This window comes from Sciurus carolinensis, chromosome 4 (genome assembly GCF_902686445.1).
Source record: "Sciurus carolinensis chromosome 4, mSciCar1.2, whole genome shotgun sequence".
Classification (NCBI taxonomy): domain Eukaryota; kingdom Metazoa; phylum Chordata; class Mammalia; order Rodentia; family Sciuridae; genus Sciurus; species Sciurus carolinensis.
Window position 1 is genome coordinate 5,487,038 of NC_062216.1, and position 18,553 is coordinate 5,505,590.

General features: G+C 43.7%; 1 pseudogene; it reads left to right on the plus strand.

The window, feature by feature from the left end:
• LOC124982237 (sorting nexin-18-like) overlaps nt 1-16,752 on the plus strand; it is a 33,989-nt pseudogene extending 17,237 nt beyond the window's left edge.
• Nucleotides 16,753-18,553: the final 1,801 nt, after the last annotated feature.

Consider the following 18,553-nt stretch of genomic DNA (forward strand, 5'->3'; position numbering starts at 1 on the left):
AACGTGTGAGGAACGTCCCCTGAGCAGCCTGCAGGCTCAAGGAAACCCACACTACAGTGACCCAAGGATAACCTCTGGAAACATTCCACTGGTTATAGAAGCCCATGTGGAAAAGACACGCTTGCTGGCTCAAACCACCCAGTTCTGAGGCATCTGTCGGGTGACTCTGAACTCCTTGAGGAACACGGGAACATGAAGGAAAGAGTGAGGCTCTGGGCTTGGACTCAGAATTCCTGGATTCACTTGAGATCCAAGCCCACATACCCTCTCCTGTTCTTAACACTCATCTTCAAAGCAAGCTTTGTCCATAAGGTCACCCAGGTGCCCCAACCCTGCATTGAATCCAGCTGCTTGGCATCCTCCACCCCAACAAGTTCCTTTCCACTCAGCATGATCCACACACTTCCCTATTGAAGTTTTTCCACTTTCTTTCTTGGTTCCATGATCCGTACTTGGAATTTGTTCTCTCACCTGTCTGCTTGTTCAAATCCTCTTTGTCCCTCAAGGATGACTCCAAGCCAGGACTCTTCTGTTCCACCATAGATTTATGTTGTGCACAGACTTGGTAACGTGCTCACACTGTGATCTTTCTCCAGTATTGAATACTCAGGGAACTGGCTGTGGTTTTGAGACTAGACCTGTGGCTGAGCAAGCCATACTGCTAGCTTAGACCACACTCCCCTGCGTTTTTCCACAGTGTCAGAATAGCAACAGAGACAAAGGCTACACCATCTTCAGTGGTTAGCAGTTCACCAAATACTCCTGGGTTACCTGACAGTCATAAGCTAGGCAATCACAGGTTCTTTTATTTTAATCTTAACTACAAATATTTATAACACTAAAGTCACTATAACACTTCACACAGTGATACAGACAGAGGTCAGAAAAGGGCTAAGAAAAGGTGAAGGCAGCCATAGGAGTCCAGGAGACTGAACTGTGAGCAAAGGCAGAGAGCAGGTGGACTTCTAAAGCCACTGCAGGTGGTCACTAAGATTAGGAACCAGCTGAAGAGCTTGGTCAGGCACAGAGCTGTCTGAGCACAAGCACTTACTCTAGGTCACAGTCCAGAGGATGGCCGTTTCAGAGAGTCAGCTTAGAGAGCCAGCTTGAGATGTCAGCATGGAGCGGGCCATGTGTGATGGTCACACAGGCAGGAGAAGCCCGGCTGTACCTAGAGGGACAGAAACCACGCTTTCTCACTGTGGCAGTTTTCCTGGGACAGACTCATGACAGTGACCTCGTGATGGGATCAGTTTCTGCACTGTCCAGTCTCAGGGTGCTCCTCCTCTTATGGGTCTGGAGTGAGTGACTTTCTTCTTTCAGTGGCCTGGTGTGTTCAATAAGATCCAGGGCCTGAACTTTCTAATATGAGTTTGATAAGCCCATGTAACCACGTGCTTCTGACTTAGTTAAAAAAGTTCACAAGTGACTGTTTTCATTAGCACAATTAATTTACTTATCAGAGTGTGACATGTTTACACAGGGCAAACAGTGGTTGTTTACTTGTACGTGGCATGGAGTCATTCCTCTTTGGCATTTGTACTCAAAACAGAGTGACTCATGGCAAAGTACTACTTTATAAAATGGAGTAACTCAGGGTAGGCCCAGTCTGCTCTACACAGCCCGATTTGAGTTTTACTCTTAGGTGCAACATTCCTTTTTTTTATTTAATTTTACAAATTTGTTCTAATTAGTTATACACGACCCTATGGACCTTAAAATCTTCCTATGTGAAATGAGAATACCAATGTGGGTAAAGGGGGCCTTGCATGATTTCATACAGGTCTGGTTAATTGGAAAACTACCATAATCTGCCATATCTATTCTCCATATCTATTCTACAATAAACTACCATATATATTCTCAAAATATATAAAAACATTCACCATATTCATATCAGATGATATTTAAAAATTAATAAGAGCTTTTCATCCATAATGGTAATAAATTTTCACAATAATTCTATCAAGCACCTGATTTCAATAGCTAATTTCTTTTTGTGGGTTTGAAAAGGAACTTTAGAAAGCTTAATAGCCGTACTAAAGTCACTAATGATTATGCAATAGGGCTGTTGCCAAACCCCATTCACTTAACCACTACCCTATTTCTCTCTAGATTGTTCTGCTTTCCAGAGTGTTAACTGTTGTCCGTTGTGTTACGGGAAAACACAAGCTGCTGACGGTGAGCAGACATGTGCTGCCTGCTGATCTTTTGTGGGCTCCGTGACCTCTCCTTACGAGCATGCCTTTATGAATCCCTTCCTGTGGGATTGATGTGAACCTACTGTGACTGTTATCCACTCTGGGAACAGTTGAAGAGAAGCTTATCACCACAAGTCATAGGTCACGTGGGTAATGTTGTGTTGAAACTTCACTGTCCTAGGAACCATGTCTGACCCCAGCGCCCAGTGCCTGACACTCCCTCTGTGTCCCCAGGTCTACAAAGGAGCTCCATGTGCCATGGCAGAGTGGAGGCTGTGTTTCCAGCTTGGAGTTGTTCACTACACGTCCCACTGCCTCTGAACATCGAGAACAGAGGAAAGAAAGTTCCAAGCTTGTTTTGTGACCTAGAAAGGAGTTGTGCTTCTTTCTTCCTGTATATTGTCTTTGGTTTTCTTTGCCCATCTCAAATACAGTCCTTATAGCAAGTTGCCTGTGTCTATACGTCATTGATATTTCCTATGTGTTTCAGTCAGGACATCAAGGAATCTGATGTCAAACTCTTTTAAACAAATCTGGCTCTGGGTCCTAGGGATCTCATGGTGAACACTGGCTTCAGGCACCAGTTGATCTGAAAGCTCAAATCCTGCCGCTGATCTCTCTCTACCTCCTCTGTCTCCTGAGTGTCCTCCTTTAGGCTGGCCTCACCTGCAGAGCTCTTTCCCCTTCCAACCATTGTCAGCTCTAGGTTTATTCTGTTACAGCATCTTCTGTCAGGAAGGTCGCCATCCTCCTTCCCAGAAGGTTGGAGCTGAACAGTCTGGGAGGAGACACTTGCCTTTACGAAGTGGATTTTACAAGCTTCATCGATACATCTTCAATTGAATGAGAATGAATATGTCATAGAATGGATATGTGCATAGAATAAAAGGCAAAGGAAAATGGCACCCTGATGTCCACACCACCAGAACTATAAAGCCCTATCTCACAAACACTAGAGCATGGACAAAATTATATACATAAAATTATATATATATGTGTGTGTGTGAAAAAAAAATATATGTATATATATATATATATATATATATATATATATATAAATAATAAGATCACGTACACACACATGTATATATAAAACACTGGTCTTCACACGCATGATGCTCATGCACAACTTCTCAGCTGCACTTTGTCAACTGTCAATTCCTGCCTTTTCTTTCTTGGCATTTGATTTCTGAGAGACTTGGAAAACCCCTCTTTGAGCTGAACTTGGCTACAGACCTCAGTGCTTCCTGTACCTAAATGTTGGCTTCTGTCCTCAGATTAGGGAGAATTTTGCCCATTGTTTCTTTCAATCTACTTTCTGGCCCTTTCTCTTCTTTTGAATTTCCATTATGCTTAGGATAAGAGTCTTGATGGTGTCTCCTATAATTCTTGTAGGCTTTCTTCATAATTTTCATTTTTGACCCTCTGATAGGTAATTTCAACTGTTTTGTCTTTGAGCCCACGTGGTCCGTCTTGGACTTGATAATGTTGCTTTTTATTGAATTTTTCAGTTTAATCATTGCACTCTTGTTTTTGTCAGATTTTTTTTTAACTGCTGCAACTAAAATACCTGACAAGAACAATTAAAGAAAAGGTTTATTTGGGGGCTCATGGTTTCAGATGTGTCAATCCATAGACAGCTGACTCCTTCCTCAGTGCCTGGGGTGAGGTGGAACATCATGGCAGAAGTGCATGGCAGAGAAAGCCCTTGGGGACATAGTCATCAAAAAAGCAGAGAGCACCACTCAACAAGGAGAAGATATAGACCCCAAGGTCACATGTCTGATGGTCCACCTCCTCCAGCCACAACCCACCCGCCTACAGTCACCGCCCAGTTAATCCCTATCAGTGGATTAATGCACCGATAAGGTTGAGACTCTCATAACCCGATCATTTCATTTCTTCAATTGTCTCCCACATGAGCTTTTGGGGGACAACTCACATCTAAACTGTAGCAGTGTGTGTGTGTGTGTGTGTGTGTGTGTATTAAGTTTGGCGGATATTAATTAGTGCCCTGTGGATCCACATAATGGTGAGATTCACTGTAGCATGATCATACATGCATATAGGAAAGTTAGGTTTCATTCCACTGTTCTTCCTTTATCCTGCCTCTCCTCCCTCCCCTTTGGTCCTCTTCCTCTAGACCACTGATCTTTCTTCCATTTTTGATGAAATCCTCCCAATTGTTCCACTTTGAGTTGAATTTTGTGCAGGGTGAGAGGACGAGGAGTCCAGTTGAAACCTTATTTTAATCAATCTTCAAAACTGAAAAAAACTTATCATACTGCTAGAGTCACCGCTATAGCTAATAAAAATGAGTTCAAAAAATTTAACATATCCCAAAATATTCCTGATCCTTCTATTTTTTTTTCCTTTTGCTGCTCATAGCTTTTATTTTATTCTTATTTCAGAAGCAATTTACATGTGACATGAAGAAAATCCAAAAACACAGATAAAAAGAACACTATAGAAACCACCTTTATTCGATCCAGCCCTTTCAAGAGAGCCACTGTTTTAATACATGCCTTTGGATTGTATTCTGTATTTACTCATTATATTTAAGTAACAGGGGCATCTTGATGCATGTGCTGTTTTGTAATCAATGATGATTTACTTTACATTTTATAATATTGGACATTTGGTTTGTACCCTTTAAAAGTCTGGTTTGGTTACAGCTGTTCTAAGAACAACAGACTGACATCAGACAAGAAAAGTGAAATGGAAAGAAAAGGGAAACATCTCAAAATTCTGAAAAACTGACAAAAATCATTAAAAATCCAGTTAACTTTGTCAAATCTGCCAGTGATGTACCCGGTGGTGCAGCCTGGACCACAGCAGGACCTGGGGACATTCACTTTGACTGGATTGTCATTTAAGTCAACATGGTTATGGTCCCATTGTTTCCATTCAGCTTTTTCAAGCCCACTATCTGCCTGCAGAGTTCAGAGTCCACACAGAGGGGGCCTCGTTTTTGCAGGTGTGGCCCATGAGACGGGGCACATCTCCTTTCCTCACTCTTGGCTCTGCTCTCTGGGCTGGCCTTCTCCTTAGGGTGAGTCTATGTTCCGGAGAAGTCTGGCTCCCTGAGAAGCCTCATATTGCAGTTTTGGGGGTCCTGGGTGCCAGGGCAGGAGGAGGGTGCAGCTGCACCATGAACTCTGAGGTCGCAGACAAGCTGCCAGGGAGGCCCAGAGACCACAGAGTGCAGGGAGAGCCTGTGGGACAGCCCCAGTCTGTGCCTCCCGCAGTGTCTGCCTCCACCCTCTCTTGGCAAGCACACAAGTCTTGAACAGGAGGTCATCAGTGTGTCCCTTCAAGGGGAACAGAATCATGACCAAACCTGGCTGTCTGGGGAGCGTGGCGATGCTCCGCCTGGCAGAGCGAGGACGTCTGCAGTCTCTCAACCGCTAAGTGTGCTGTCTCCCTGGGGTTCTATAGCACTGCAGAAAGAAGCCCAGGACACCAACGAGGCCCAGGGAACGTCACGAAGAATGAACCAGCACTCTCTTTGCTTTAGGAGACTTGGTTTGTTCTGATAACCTTGGTGGCTCCAGCTGCAGGTGTCAGGAGGTAAACCGTCCGTGGCATCTGGTTGCTCAAGCCACCTGTGGCTGTGGCAGGCCCTGAGGAAGGCTGACTCACAGGCGCAGGGTAACAAGGAACCCAGCAGCCCTGGGCAGCTCAGGAAAGCTGGAGGTAGGAATTCAGGAAGCTGGCATCTGGGCCCTGTCTCAGAAAATAACAGGAACTGGTCACCAAGGGGCTCCTCAGGCCAGGCTTACGATTTCCAAAGCTGACCTGTGAGTGTGAAGAGGACTCTGATTCCAAAGAACCAGCCACAGTGGAAAGAACTGCGAGTGAGCCTGCGGGTCTGCTCACCAGCCTGACCTGACTTGGAGTGCCGGAGGTCTTGAGCAATAATTTCAAAATTAATGTTTAGAGAGTATTATTTTATTATAAAGGAAATAAAGTACTGTTTATAACTTACACTGTTGGTAAGTTAAGAGAAAAGCAATAGTATGTGCCTCCCACAAATATTAATTGATTTTCTTGTGTGTTCCAGGCACTGCCCAAGCACTGGAGATACAGTAAATAACAAAAAGACCAGAGTCCCTGCCAGCATGGTAACTGTGCATTAGTGTCTGGGATAGAGACAGGAACTGAAAACGGAGAAATGATGAGCAAAGTGCAAGAGTGTTACCGCTGAGTAGCCCCTGGTCCTGAGTTGGAGGCCTAACCTCTAATACCTGCCAGGTTTTGAGACAGGGTTTTCAGAGGCAGCTAAGTTAACATGCTGGTGTTGTGTAGACCCCATCCAATAGGGCTGGTCTCCTTCTAAGAAGAGGAAGAGACACCAGAGATGCACACTTACAGAAAAAAGGCCAGTCCAAGAAACAGCAAGAAGGCAGCCATCTGTAAGCCCGAGTAAAGGGCAGAGAATGAAACCAGCCCTGCCAACTCCTTGATCAGGTCTTCCAGCCTCCCGAGCTCTGAGAAGGAAATTCCTGTTGTTTAAACTGCCAGGGACCAGTTATTTTATTAAGGCAGCCATAGCAGATTAACGCAATTAGTTCTCAAGTTGTTAAGTGCAACAGAGAAAAAAAACTAAAAGGGATGTGGTAAGGGGCTGGAGGGGGTGGGAGCCCTGTGTGGATGTGATGAGCAGGAGGCAGGCACCCCAGGAGAGCCTTCCAGGCAGGGCCCAGGGCCCAGGTGGGGCCCGGGAGGAATCAGACAGGGACAGAGCAGTTCATGCACAGTCAGGGTCTATGCAAAGATTGGATCGACTCTGAGGGAATTAACAAAAATGAACAGCAGTCATGTTGGTCTTTATTGGGTTTATGATAAGCAGATAGATAGATGTGTACATTGATAATAAAGTTGATGAAATTTGAGTTTCTCAGGCTATGGCAATAGTATTTCTTCATGTTTGTTAAAGTCTTATTTTATGTTTTCCCCAACTGAATAGATTGATTCATAACTCTTACACTTCCTTTCCTGTGTTCCTAAATATTGTCTTCAATGATTGATATTAAAAATGGTGTCATTTTGTTCCTACTGTAATTTTAAATAAGAGTGTAATGCTTTTCTCTGTTGGCTCCCTGGAGTGAACAGTGACAGAAGTAATAATTTTCACTTGCTTACTTGTCCCCTTTACTACCCAGGCTGAGTACTCAGGCACGTGTTGACAAATTCTTCCTGCTTACGTGATGCACAAGCAGAGGGGAAAAGATGGGTGCTGGAGGCCGTGATGTCCATTCTCCCTGCCCCGTGCCCCCCTCACTTACAGCTGCGCTGTTTGTCCTTTTCATGGGTTGTGACATTCACACTGGGTTCTGGGCCTGTCATTGTTCCCATGGTTTTCCTCTTTATTCTACAATCAGATCAGTGCAACATTCACACCTAATACAGGTACAGCACCAGGTACCTATACCACTTGTCCAAAAAGACCTTGAATGCAAAAGGACTAAATCCTCCTATCCGTGGATGCAGAGTAGCCGAGCAGCATTAAAAAGAAACACGATCCTGCTCACGCTACCCTCGGAGCTTCGCTTCAGCTTTAAGGACACACAGAAGGAACATGAGACCTGGAGAAAGGCACTGGCAACCTGAAAACCAAAGGACGTGGTGGCAGCGGCACTTGTACAGGACAAAGCAGACTTCACCTCATGAACTAAAATGCCACACACGGTCATTATGTGTGGCAGGAGGATGTCACATCTGTCCAAAGGAAAGCGGGGGCACTGAGCCTCCCTCACGTGCACAGATATTAGTGGAGCTGAAGGATGCTGGCTTCCAGCCCCAACAGGAGGCAGATCATGCTACATTTGGAATAACACTTCCTTTATTAAGCCGGAGGAACCAAGGAGAACATTCCACAGGAAGCAGATAATTGGTTTTTATGTAGTCCCTGTGACAACCCGGGAAGAACTCATTCATCATTGAGGGGCGTCACTGGGAACAAGTCCTGGGTCCAAATGCCCTTGCATCTCAGGATCAGAGAGAATTTAGAGGTCATTCAGACCAGGCTTGCTGCGTTCCAGATGAGGAAATTAAAGCTCGTAAATGAGAAGTGACCTCCCAAGCGACCATAGGCTGTGATGCTGCTGGGCCACACCCTGCTCGCAGACTTAAGAGCTTGGTTAATCCAACTCTTGATTCAGGAATGATGCTCCTTCGTTGAGTAGTGTTGTGTAGGGCTTAGAGTTTCTTTTTTTTTTTTTCTGGTTTAAAAAAATCTACTTTGAGCATTTATTTAATTCCATATTCCCACAGTGTTTTTTTTTTTTTTTATTGTATACAAATGGGATCCATGTTGTTTCTCTATTTGTACATGGCGTAAAGGCATACCATTTGTGTAATCATACGTTTACATAGGGCAATGATGTTTGATTATTTTTGTTTCCTTCCCCCCCACCCCTCCCACCCCTCCCACCCCTCTTTTCCCTCTATACAGTCCTTCTTTCCTTCATTCTTACCGCTCTCCTTATCCCTAACCCTAAACCTAACCCTAAACCTAATGTTAACCCCTCCCACCCCCCATTATATGTCCTCATCCGCTTATCAGCGAGATCATTCGTCCTTTAGTTTTTTGAGATTGGCTTATCTCACTTAGCATGATATTCTCCAATTTCATCCATTTGCCTGTAAATGCCATAATTTTATCATTCTTCATTGCAGAGTAATATTCCATTGTATATATATGCCACAGTTTCTTTATCCATTCATCAACTGAAGGGCATCTAGGTTGGTTCCACAATCTGGCTATGGTGAATTGAGCAGCAATGAACATTGATGTGGCTGTATCTCTGTAGTATGCTGATTTTAAGTCCTTTGGGTATAGGCCAAGGAGTGGGATAGCTGGGTCAAATGGTGTTTCCATTCCAAGCTTTCTGAGGAATCTCCACACTGCTTTCCAGAGTGGCTGCACTAATTTGCAACCCCACCAGCAATGTATGAGTGTTCCTTTTTCACCACATCCTCGCCAACACCTATTGTTGCTTGTGTTCTTGATAATCGCCATTCTGATTGGGGTGAGATGGAATCTTAGGGTGGTTTTGATTTGCATTTCTCTTATTCCTAGGGATGTTGAACATTTTTTCATATATCTGTTGATTGCTTGTAGATCTTCTTCTGTGAAGTGTCTGTTCATTTCCTTAGCCCATTTGTTGATTGGATTATTTGTATTCTTCGTGTAGAGTTTTTTGAGTTCTTTATAGATTCTGGAAATTAGCGCTCTATCTGAAGTATGGTTGGCAGAGATATTCTCCCACTCTGTAGGCTCTCTCTTCACATTACTGATAGTTTCTGTTGCTGAGAGAAAGCTTTTTAGTTTGAATCTATCCCAGTTGTTGATTCTTGCTTTTATTTCTTGTGCTATGGGAGTCCTGTTAAGGAAGTCTGATCCTAAGGCAACAAGTTGAAGATTTGGACCTACTTTTTCTTCTATAAGATGCAGGGTCTCTGGTCTGATTCCGAGGTCCTTGATCCATTTTGAGTTGAGTTTTGTGTAGGGTGAGAGATAGGGGTTTAATTTCATTCTATTGCATATGGTTTTCCAGTTTTCCCAGCACCATTTGTTGAAGAGGCTATCTTTTCTCCATTGCATATTTTTGGAACCTTTGTCTAGTATGAGAAAATTATATTTATTTGGGTTTGTGTCCATGTCCTCTATTCTGTACCATTGATCTACCTGTCTATTTTGGTACCAATACCATGCCGTTTTTGTTACTATTGCTTTGTAGTAGAGTTGAAGATCTGGTATTGCAATTCCCCTGCTTCGCTCTTGCTACTGAGGATTGCTTTAGCTATTCTAGGTTTTTTATTCTTCCAGATGAATTTCATAATTGCTTGCTCTATTTCTGCAAGGTAAATCATTGGGATTTTAATTGGAATTGCATTGAATCTGTATAGCACTTTAGGTAGTATAGCCATTTTGACAATATTAATTCTGCCTATCCAGGAACATGGGAGATCTTTCCATCTCTAAGGTTCTCTTTAATTTCTTTCTTTAGTGTTCTGTAGTTCTCATTGTAGAGGTCTTTCACCTCTTTTGTGAGATTGATTCCCAAGTATTTTATTTTTTCGATGCTATTGTGAATGGGGTAGTTTTCCTAATTTCTCTTTCTGAAGATTCATCACTTATATATAAAAATGCATTGGATTTATGAGCATTGATCTTGTAACCTGCTACTTTACTGAATTCACTTATGAGTTCTAAAAGTTTTCTGGTGGAATTTCCAGGTTCCTCTAAATATATAATCATGTCATCAGCGAACAGGGATAGTTTGAGTTCTTCTTTTCCTATTCGTATCCCTTTAATTTCTTTGGTTGTCTAATTGCTCTGGCTAGAGTCTCAAGGACGATTTTGAATAGAAGTGGTGAAAGAGGGCATCCCTGCCTTGTTCCAGTTTTTAGGGGGAACGTTTTCAGTTTTTCACCATTTAGAATGATATTAGCCATGGGCTTAGCGTAGATGGCCTTTATAATGTTAAGGAATGTTCCCACTACCCCAATTTTTTCTAGTGTTTTGAGCATGAAGGGGTGCTGTATTTTATCGAATGCTTTTTCTGCATCTATTGAAATAATCATGTGATTCTTAACTTTAGGTCTGTTGATATGGAGAATGACATTTATTGATTTCCGAATGTTGAACCAACCTTGCATCCCTGGGATAAAACCCACTTGATCGTGGTGCACTATCTTTTTAATATATTTGTATGCGATTTGCTAAAATTTTGTTGAGAATTTTTGCATCGATGTTCATTAAGGATATTGGTCTGAAATTTTCTTTCCTCGATGTGTCTCTGTCTGGTTTAGGTATCAGGGTGATATTGGCTTCATAGAACGAGTTTGGGAGGGTTCCCTCCTCTTCTATTTCATGGAATAGTTTGAGGAGTATTGGAATGAGCTCTTCTTTAAAAGTTTTGTAGAACTCGGCTGAGAACCCATCTGGTCCTGGACTTTTCTTTGTTGGTAGGCTTTTGATGACCTCTTTTATTTCATTGCTTGAAACTGGTTTATTTAAGTTGTGTATGTCCTCCTCATTCAGTTTAGGTAATTCATATGTCTTTAGAAATTTGTTGATGTCTTCGAGGTTTTCTGTTTTGTTGGAGTATAGATTTTCGAAATAGCTTCTAATTATGTTTTGTATTTCACTTGTGTCTGTTGTGATGTTTCCTTGTTCATTCCGAATTTTAGTAATTTGAGTTTTCTCCCTCTTTCTCTTTGTTAGTGTGGCTAAGGGTTTATCAATTTTATTTATTTTTTCAAAGAACCAACTATTTATTTTGCTAATTTTTCCAATTGTTTCTTTTGTTTCGATTTCATTGATTTCGGCTCTGATTTTAACTATTTCCTGTCTTCTACTACTTTTGGTATTGGTCTGTTCTTCTTTTTCTAGCGCTTTGAGCTGTAGTGTTAAGTCGTTTATTTGTTGATTTCTACTTCTTTTTTTGAATGCGCCCCATGAAATAAATTTTCCTCTAAGTACTGCTTTCATAGTGTCCCAGAGATTTTGATATGATGTGTCTTTGTTCTCGTTTACTTCTAAGAATTTTTTTATTTCCCTCCTGATGTCCTCTGTTATCCATTCATCATATAATAGTGTATTATTTAATCTGCAGGTATTGGAGAAGTTTCTGTTTTTTATTCTGTCATTTATTTCTAATTTCAATCCATTATGATCTGATAGAGTACAAGGTAGTATCTCTATCTTCTTGTATTTGCTAACAGTAGCTTTGTGGCATAAAATATGGTCTATTTTAGAGAAGAATCCATGTGCTGCTGAGAAGAAAGTGTATTCGTTCTTTGTTGGATGGTATATTCTATATATGTCCGTTAAGTCTAAGTTGTTGATTGTGTTGTTGAGATCTATAGTTTCTTTATTCAATTTTTGTTTGGACGATCTATCTAGTGGTGAGAGAGGTGTGTTAAAATCACCTAGTATTATTGTGTTGTGGTCTATTTGATTTCTGGAATTGAGAAGGACTTGTTTGACGTACATGGATGAGCCAATGTTTGGGGCATAGATATTTATGATTGTTATGTCTTGCTGATTTATGCTTCCCTTAAGCAGCATGTAATGTCCTTCTTTATCCCTTCTGACTAGTTTTGGTTTGAAGTCCACATTATCTGAAATGAGGATGGATATTCCAGCTTTTTTGCTGTGTCCGTGTGTATGGTATGTTTTTCCTCATCCTTTCACCTTTAGTCTATGGGTATCTCTTTCTATGAGATGAGTCTCTTGCAGGCAGCATATTGTTGGATTTTTCTTTTTAATCCAATCTGCCAGTCTATGTCTTTTGATTGATGAGTTCAGGCCATTAACTTTCAGGGTTATTATTGTGATATGATTTGTATTCCAAGTCATTTGACTCATATTTGTTTTTGACATGATTTGGTTTCTCCTTTATTTGGCTATTCCTTTAGGCTAGCGCCTCCTGTTGCTGATTTGCATCATTGTTTTTCATCTCTTCCTCATGGAATATTTTGCTGAGAATGTTCTGTAATGCTGGCTTTCTTTTTGTAAATTCCTTTAGCTTTTGTTTATCATGGAAGGATCTTATTTCATCGTCAAATTTGAAGGTAATTTTTGCTGGGTATAAGATTCTTGGTTGGCATCCGTTTTCTTTCAGGGCTTGGTATATGTTGTTCCAGGCCCTTCTAGCTTTTAGGGTCTGGATTGAAAATCTGCTGATATTCTTATTGGTTTCCCTCTGAATGTAATTTGATTCTTTTCTCTCGCGGCCTTTAAAATTCTGTCTTTATTTTGTATGTTAGGTATTTTCATAATAATGTGCCTTGGTGTGGGTCTGTTGTAATTTTGTATGTTTGGAGTTCTATAAGCCTCTTGTACTTGGTTTTCCATTTCATTCTTCAGATTTGGGAAATTTTCTGATATTATTTCATTGAATAGATTGTTCATTCCTTTGGTTTGTTTCTCTAAGCCTTCCTCAATCCCAATAATTCTTAAATTTGGCCTTTTCATGATATCCCATAATTCTTGTAGATTCTGTTCATGATTGCTTACCATCTTCTCTGTTTGGCCAACTTTGTTTTCAAGATTAAATAATTTGTCTTCAATGTCTGAGGTTCTGTCTTCCAGGTGTTCTATCCTATTGGTTATGCTTTCTATGGAGTTTTTAACTTGGTTTATTGTTTCCTTCATTTCAAGTATTTTAGTTTGCTTTTTTTTCAGTATCTCTAACTCTTTATTGAAATGATCTCTTGCTTCCCGTATTTGGTCTTTTAACTGTTGATTGGTATGATCATTTAATGCCTGCATTTGCTCTTTCATCTCCTCCTTCAATGCCTGCATTTACTCTTTCATCTCCTCATTTGCTTCCCTGATCGTTTTAATTATGTACATTCGGAACTCCTTTTCTGACATTTCTTCTGCTGTGCTGTCATTGGGTTTTATTGATGTAGTATCTAGGTTTGTTTGGGACATTTTCTTCCCTTGTTTTCTCATATTGGTCAGCTGTCAGTGGGACTCTGAGATATTACAGATTTCCGCTATTGGCTTATAGTGTTCCGGTAGATTTCCAGTGTATCACCTCCCAGCCTTCAGTAGCCTGATGTCTTGGAGGAATTTGATAATGCAGTGCATCCAAAGAAAGCTGCCCCTAGCCCCCTACTGGTTTCAGGGTTTGGAGCTGGCTCTGTGCGGAAAGGCTCTCACTGGGGGCCTGCACCGTGCAGCTGGCCGTGTGGAAGGAGCCCACCGCCGGGCGTGTGGAAGGCTACCTGGGGAAGACTTTGGCTGCCCTACCCTGCTCTGATAAGCCACCCCTATCTGTGCCTGCCACCCGGGCCGAGCTTTACCCAGTGCGCAGACTCACCTGTGGCTCTATTTCAGTCCGAGTCTCTCAATGCCTCCCCTTCTTAACTCCTGGGTTCTGGAGCGACTGGGGGTGCAGTCACCCTCTAGGCCGCCATCTTAGATCACCCCGTGAAAAGAGCCTGCAGCCGGAGTGGGCAGAGCCTCCTGAAGAGGTCTCTGGCTGCCCTGCCCTGATCCCAGAGGCTGCTTGGGGATGGAAGCTCTCCGTTGGTTCGGGGGCTTGTGGCTGGTTCTATGTAGAAAGCCTCTCACTGGGCGGTCTGGTCCTAGAAGCTAGCCTTGAAAGGCGCCTCCCACCGCAGGGGGCCGGGCTGCTTGGGGAAGTCTCTGGCTGCCCTGTCCTGGTTCCTGAAGCTGCTTGCGGGTTGGAGTACGCTGTGCTGCCCTGGCTCCAGGACTTGGAACTTGTTCTGGTCAGATAGGCTCTCACTAGGGGGCCCGCTCTGAGAACCTGGAGAAGTTGGCTGTGTGGGTGGGGCCCACTGCTGGAGTGCGCAGGGCTGCCTGTGGAAGACTCTAGCTGCCCTGCCTGGCTCCGATAAGCCACCCCTATCTGTGCCTGCCACCCGGGCCGAGCTTTACCCAGTGCACAGACTCACCTGTGGCTCTATTTCAGTCCGAGTCTCTCAATGCCTCCCCTTCTTAACTCCTGGGTTCTGGAGCGACTGGGGGTGCAGTCACCCTCTAGGCCGCCATCTTGGATCGCCCCGTGAAAAGAGCCTGCGGCAGGAGTGGGCAGAGCCGCCTGAAGAGGTCTCTGGCTGCCCTGCCCTGATCCCAGAGGCTCGGGCTTAGAGTTTTGATTAACCACTAGTGCAAAAATTAGAAAATAAAGAAGATAAAAATGTGAAATTAAGCAGTTGGGGCTGCAAGCGGAGCCGCGTGGAGGGTGCGACAGGCGGGCGACAGGGACAAGCTGTGCACTGCCCTCGGGACTCTAGCCTGTGCGCCAGGGCGCGGGTAGCCCCCGGGGCGCGCCCTGGTCGGGGCTCCGGTTTGGGGATCTCCCGCAGGTGCGCCTGGAGCTTGGCGCTGTCCGACTTCAGGTCGGAGAACCGGGCAAGATCTGCCTGCAGAAGCTCGGAGTGTGCGCCTGTGCATTAAGCAGGACACAGATGGCTGGCTCCAGGGGTCAACAGCGCAGCGACCGTGGCCTCTCTCCGTCCTCGTACGTGCAGGTGACCGGAGACGCGGAGCCTGGCGCGCCTCCTTCCAGCCGCTGTTGCAGCCCCAGCAGGTGCAGCCTCCTAGCACCTTCCAGTCGCCAGGCGCGGACTTTCAGTACCGCAGGGCGTCCTGCAGCCTTCGCTTCAGCAGCTCTAAGGCGACTACCAGGCCGGCCAGAGCAGCGACGATGACCCGGACAATGTAAAACAAGCAGACGACAGTCCCACGGTACCTTGGCGGCTTGTTGTCGGCGGGCCGCTATCGCTTGTCCACGTGTTCTGAGACTTGTCCCTGGGCTCCGGAGGTGGATCAGCACCTCCGCAGCATCACCGCTGGGACCGGCCACAGTGAGCTGCAACCTCAATCACTTCTCTTTTGTCAAGGCAGGTGGGGAGGTCTTCGTGTTGGGCGAGGCCTCTGGCTTCCCACAGGATGGGGACAAGCTATGCATGGTGCTAGGGCCCTAGGGCACCGAGTGACAGGAGAACCCCTACCCCTTCCAGTGCACCTTCGAGGACCCACCAAGCAGACCAAGTTCAAGGGTATGAAGAGCTACATCTCCTACAAGCTGGTGTCCATGCAAGCTCAGGTGCTGCTGCACAGGGGCTACAAGCATGTCGACTGGCTGTATGCACAGCTGGCTGGGAAGTTCCCATCATCCCTGTGCCCCACCTGCCCGAGAAGCAGATCGGTGGCCACTCTGACGACTGCTTCATCTTGAAGTGCAGGAAAGGCCTGATTTGGTGGGTGAACCACATGGCCCACCACCCAGTGCTGGCTCAGTGTGATGTGTTCCAGCACTTCCTAACCTGCCTCAGTAGCACAGATGAGAAAGCCTGGAAGCTGGGCAAGAGGAAGGCCGAGAAGGATGAGCTGGGGCGCCAGCTTCTTCCTGACCCTGAGCACACTGCCCGCAGCAGCTCTGGACCTGCAGGAGGTGGAGAGCAAGATTGATGACTTCAAGTGCTTCACCGAGAAGATGGACGGCCGCTGACTGCAACTCAACCATGCTGCCCACGAGGCCACCGGGAAGCAGGAGCCGGGATTCAAGGAGTTTCGAAGGTGGGCTGATCTTCCCGTGGCCTCAGCCAGGCCTTTGGGCTGGACCAGCAGGCTTTCTCGGGAGGCCTGAATCAGGCCATCGCCTTCACTGAAGACGCCTAGGACGCCATTCGCCAGCTCTTTGCCGAGCAGCCCAGGCAGGAGCCAGACCCAGTCAAGGACCTGTTAGTGCTCTACCAAGGGCACCTGGCCAACTTCCCAGATGTCATCGCCATTCAGAAAGGAGCTCTTACCAAAGTAAAAGAGAGTGGGCGACATGTGGAAGAAGGGAGGATGGAGGTCCCAAAGGCCCGTGGCGTTCAGGATCGCTGTAACACTGTTTCTTTTGCCACTTGGGCTGAAATTCATCACTTCCATCAAATTCGAGTAAAAAACTTTAAATCAGAGATGCACGATTTCTTACAACAACAAATAACATTTTTCCAAAAAGTGACCCAGAAGTTGGAAGAAGCCCTTCACAAATATGATAGTGCTTAATGACTGGACATTGGATTATGAACTTTTTCGCTTCCCAAAAATAATTTCTACAGCAGGATAGAAACTGCTGTCCAAGAGCTATTGCCAACTTTGGGTGGTACAAGGATAGTTTCGTGTTCAACTGAAAGCCAGTTGAATATATAATTATGTAGGAGAGCAACAGTTAATATGGTCATATCATAGAACCATTACCACACATTGTAACTAAATTACAACATGTATGCCTACACTATCATTGTAAATTTTGGAATAATGATTATACAATTGAATTATTGCTTTTTGAAGTTTGTACATTTTATTGCATACTTCATAGACCTCAAAACCTATGGAGGATCTCAAAGAAGTCGGCTGGGTAAAAGCCTGCTGTGGATGCCTTTTGACTCTCAGATTGGGATTACCTAAATTCAACCTGTTCTCAGTTTACAAGCTCCAACTCGAGCAGCTGTGTGACTTTGTGCCTTTAGACTCTTGGTTTTTCGTTTGCCCCACCCCAAAGGAAGTCACAACTTTTCTGATTGAAAGCGTGAAAGGCCAGTGTACACGATAACAAACTGGTTATAACTTCATATTGGTGGGGGTGGGGGGAGGATCAGCCGTCATCAGTCTGCACAGCAAGGGTTATCTCCTGATCAGATGCTGGGGAACACAGAGGAGTGGACTTGGTGATCAACCCTGGATATGAAGTCTGTTAGGGAAGAGACAGTGCACTATATTCCTTTAGATGCTACAATAGCATAGCGTCTTCACACAAGTGTCCTGAAACTGGGCTTGAGGATTTCAGCAAACGTGGCTTATGATGTGGAGGAAGAGTTTGACCAATCAGGGGAGACAAGAACAGAATCAGTGAGAACACACACTTGGTTTCAGTTCCTGGAGGGTTTTCTTTTTCTTTTCTTTCTTTCTTTCTTTTTTTTTTTTTAGCTTGAAAGTTTTCTCAATATTCAGTATTTTGGTTTGTTTTTAAATGGATCTACACTGTTAACTGATTGAGACTCCACTATGATTCCCTCGTTTACTTAATCAAAAAACTTTTCAGGGATGTCTGTAAATTTCAGTGTTATACATGTTAAAAGTGGTGTTGGTTGATCTAAGGAGGGACCAGAAATAATTTCTGCTATTCCCATACTGAAGGAAAAAATTTACTGATTTATACTATGCTGAAAAAAGGTATTGATTAAAGTCTCTGCCCCCAGACATTTAACCTTAAAAACTATTTTAAATGCATTTTATTATAAAGGAAATACAAATGACTGATACATACCAAAAAGATCTGAAAGCAGCTTAATTTAAAAAGTACATACAGATTCTGGTTGGAAATGCCAAAATCGCAAATGTTTTTATAGTTGCTGAGTTAAATAACGTGATTCTTGGTTTTACTGATTTTAAAAACTGTCACTGAACAGTTAAAGTATCTACTGTTTTTATAAAATCAAACTCAACACTGCCTCAGAAATCCCAGTAGTGAAAATGGTAACACGGACGTAAAGAGATCAGTATGAAATAGTGGTGAGTCACATGATTAAAAAAAATTCAGTTTTCAGAAAGGCATAAGAAGAAAGTTATTGGAATAGTTACTCAATGACACATTTATTCTCTTAAAAGTAGTCTCATTTGGGTTTGATTTTAAAGATCAGATTATCATAATTTTGATCTTTGGTCAAAATTTTGTACCTTAGAATACTTAGAGTCAGATATAACATCATGTGACTTTGTCTACTATAGATATGTGGAAATGCCACCAAATATGTTGTTCTATAAAGAGTAACTTTCTCTTGTTGATTGAGAAATATAGTTCTTATAA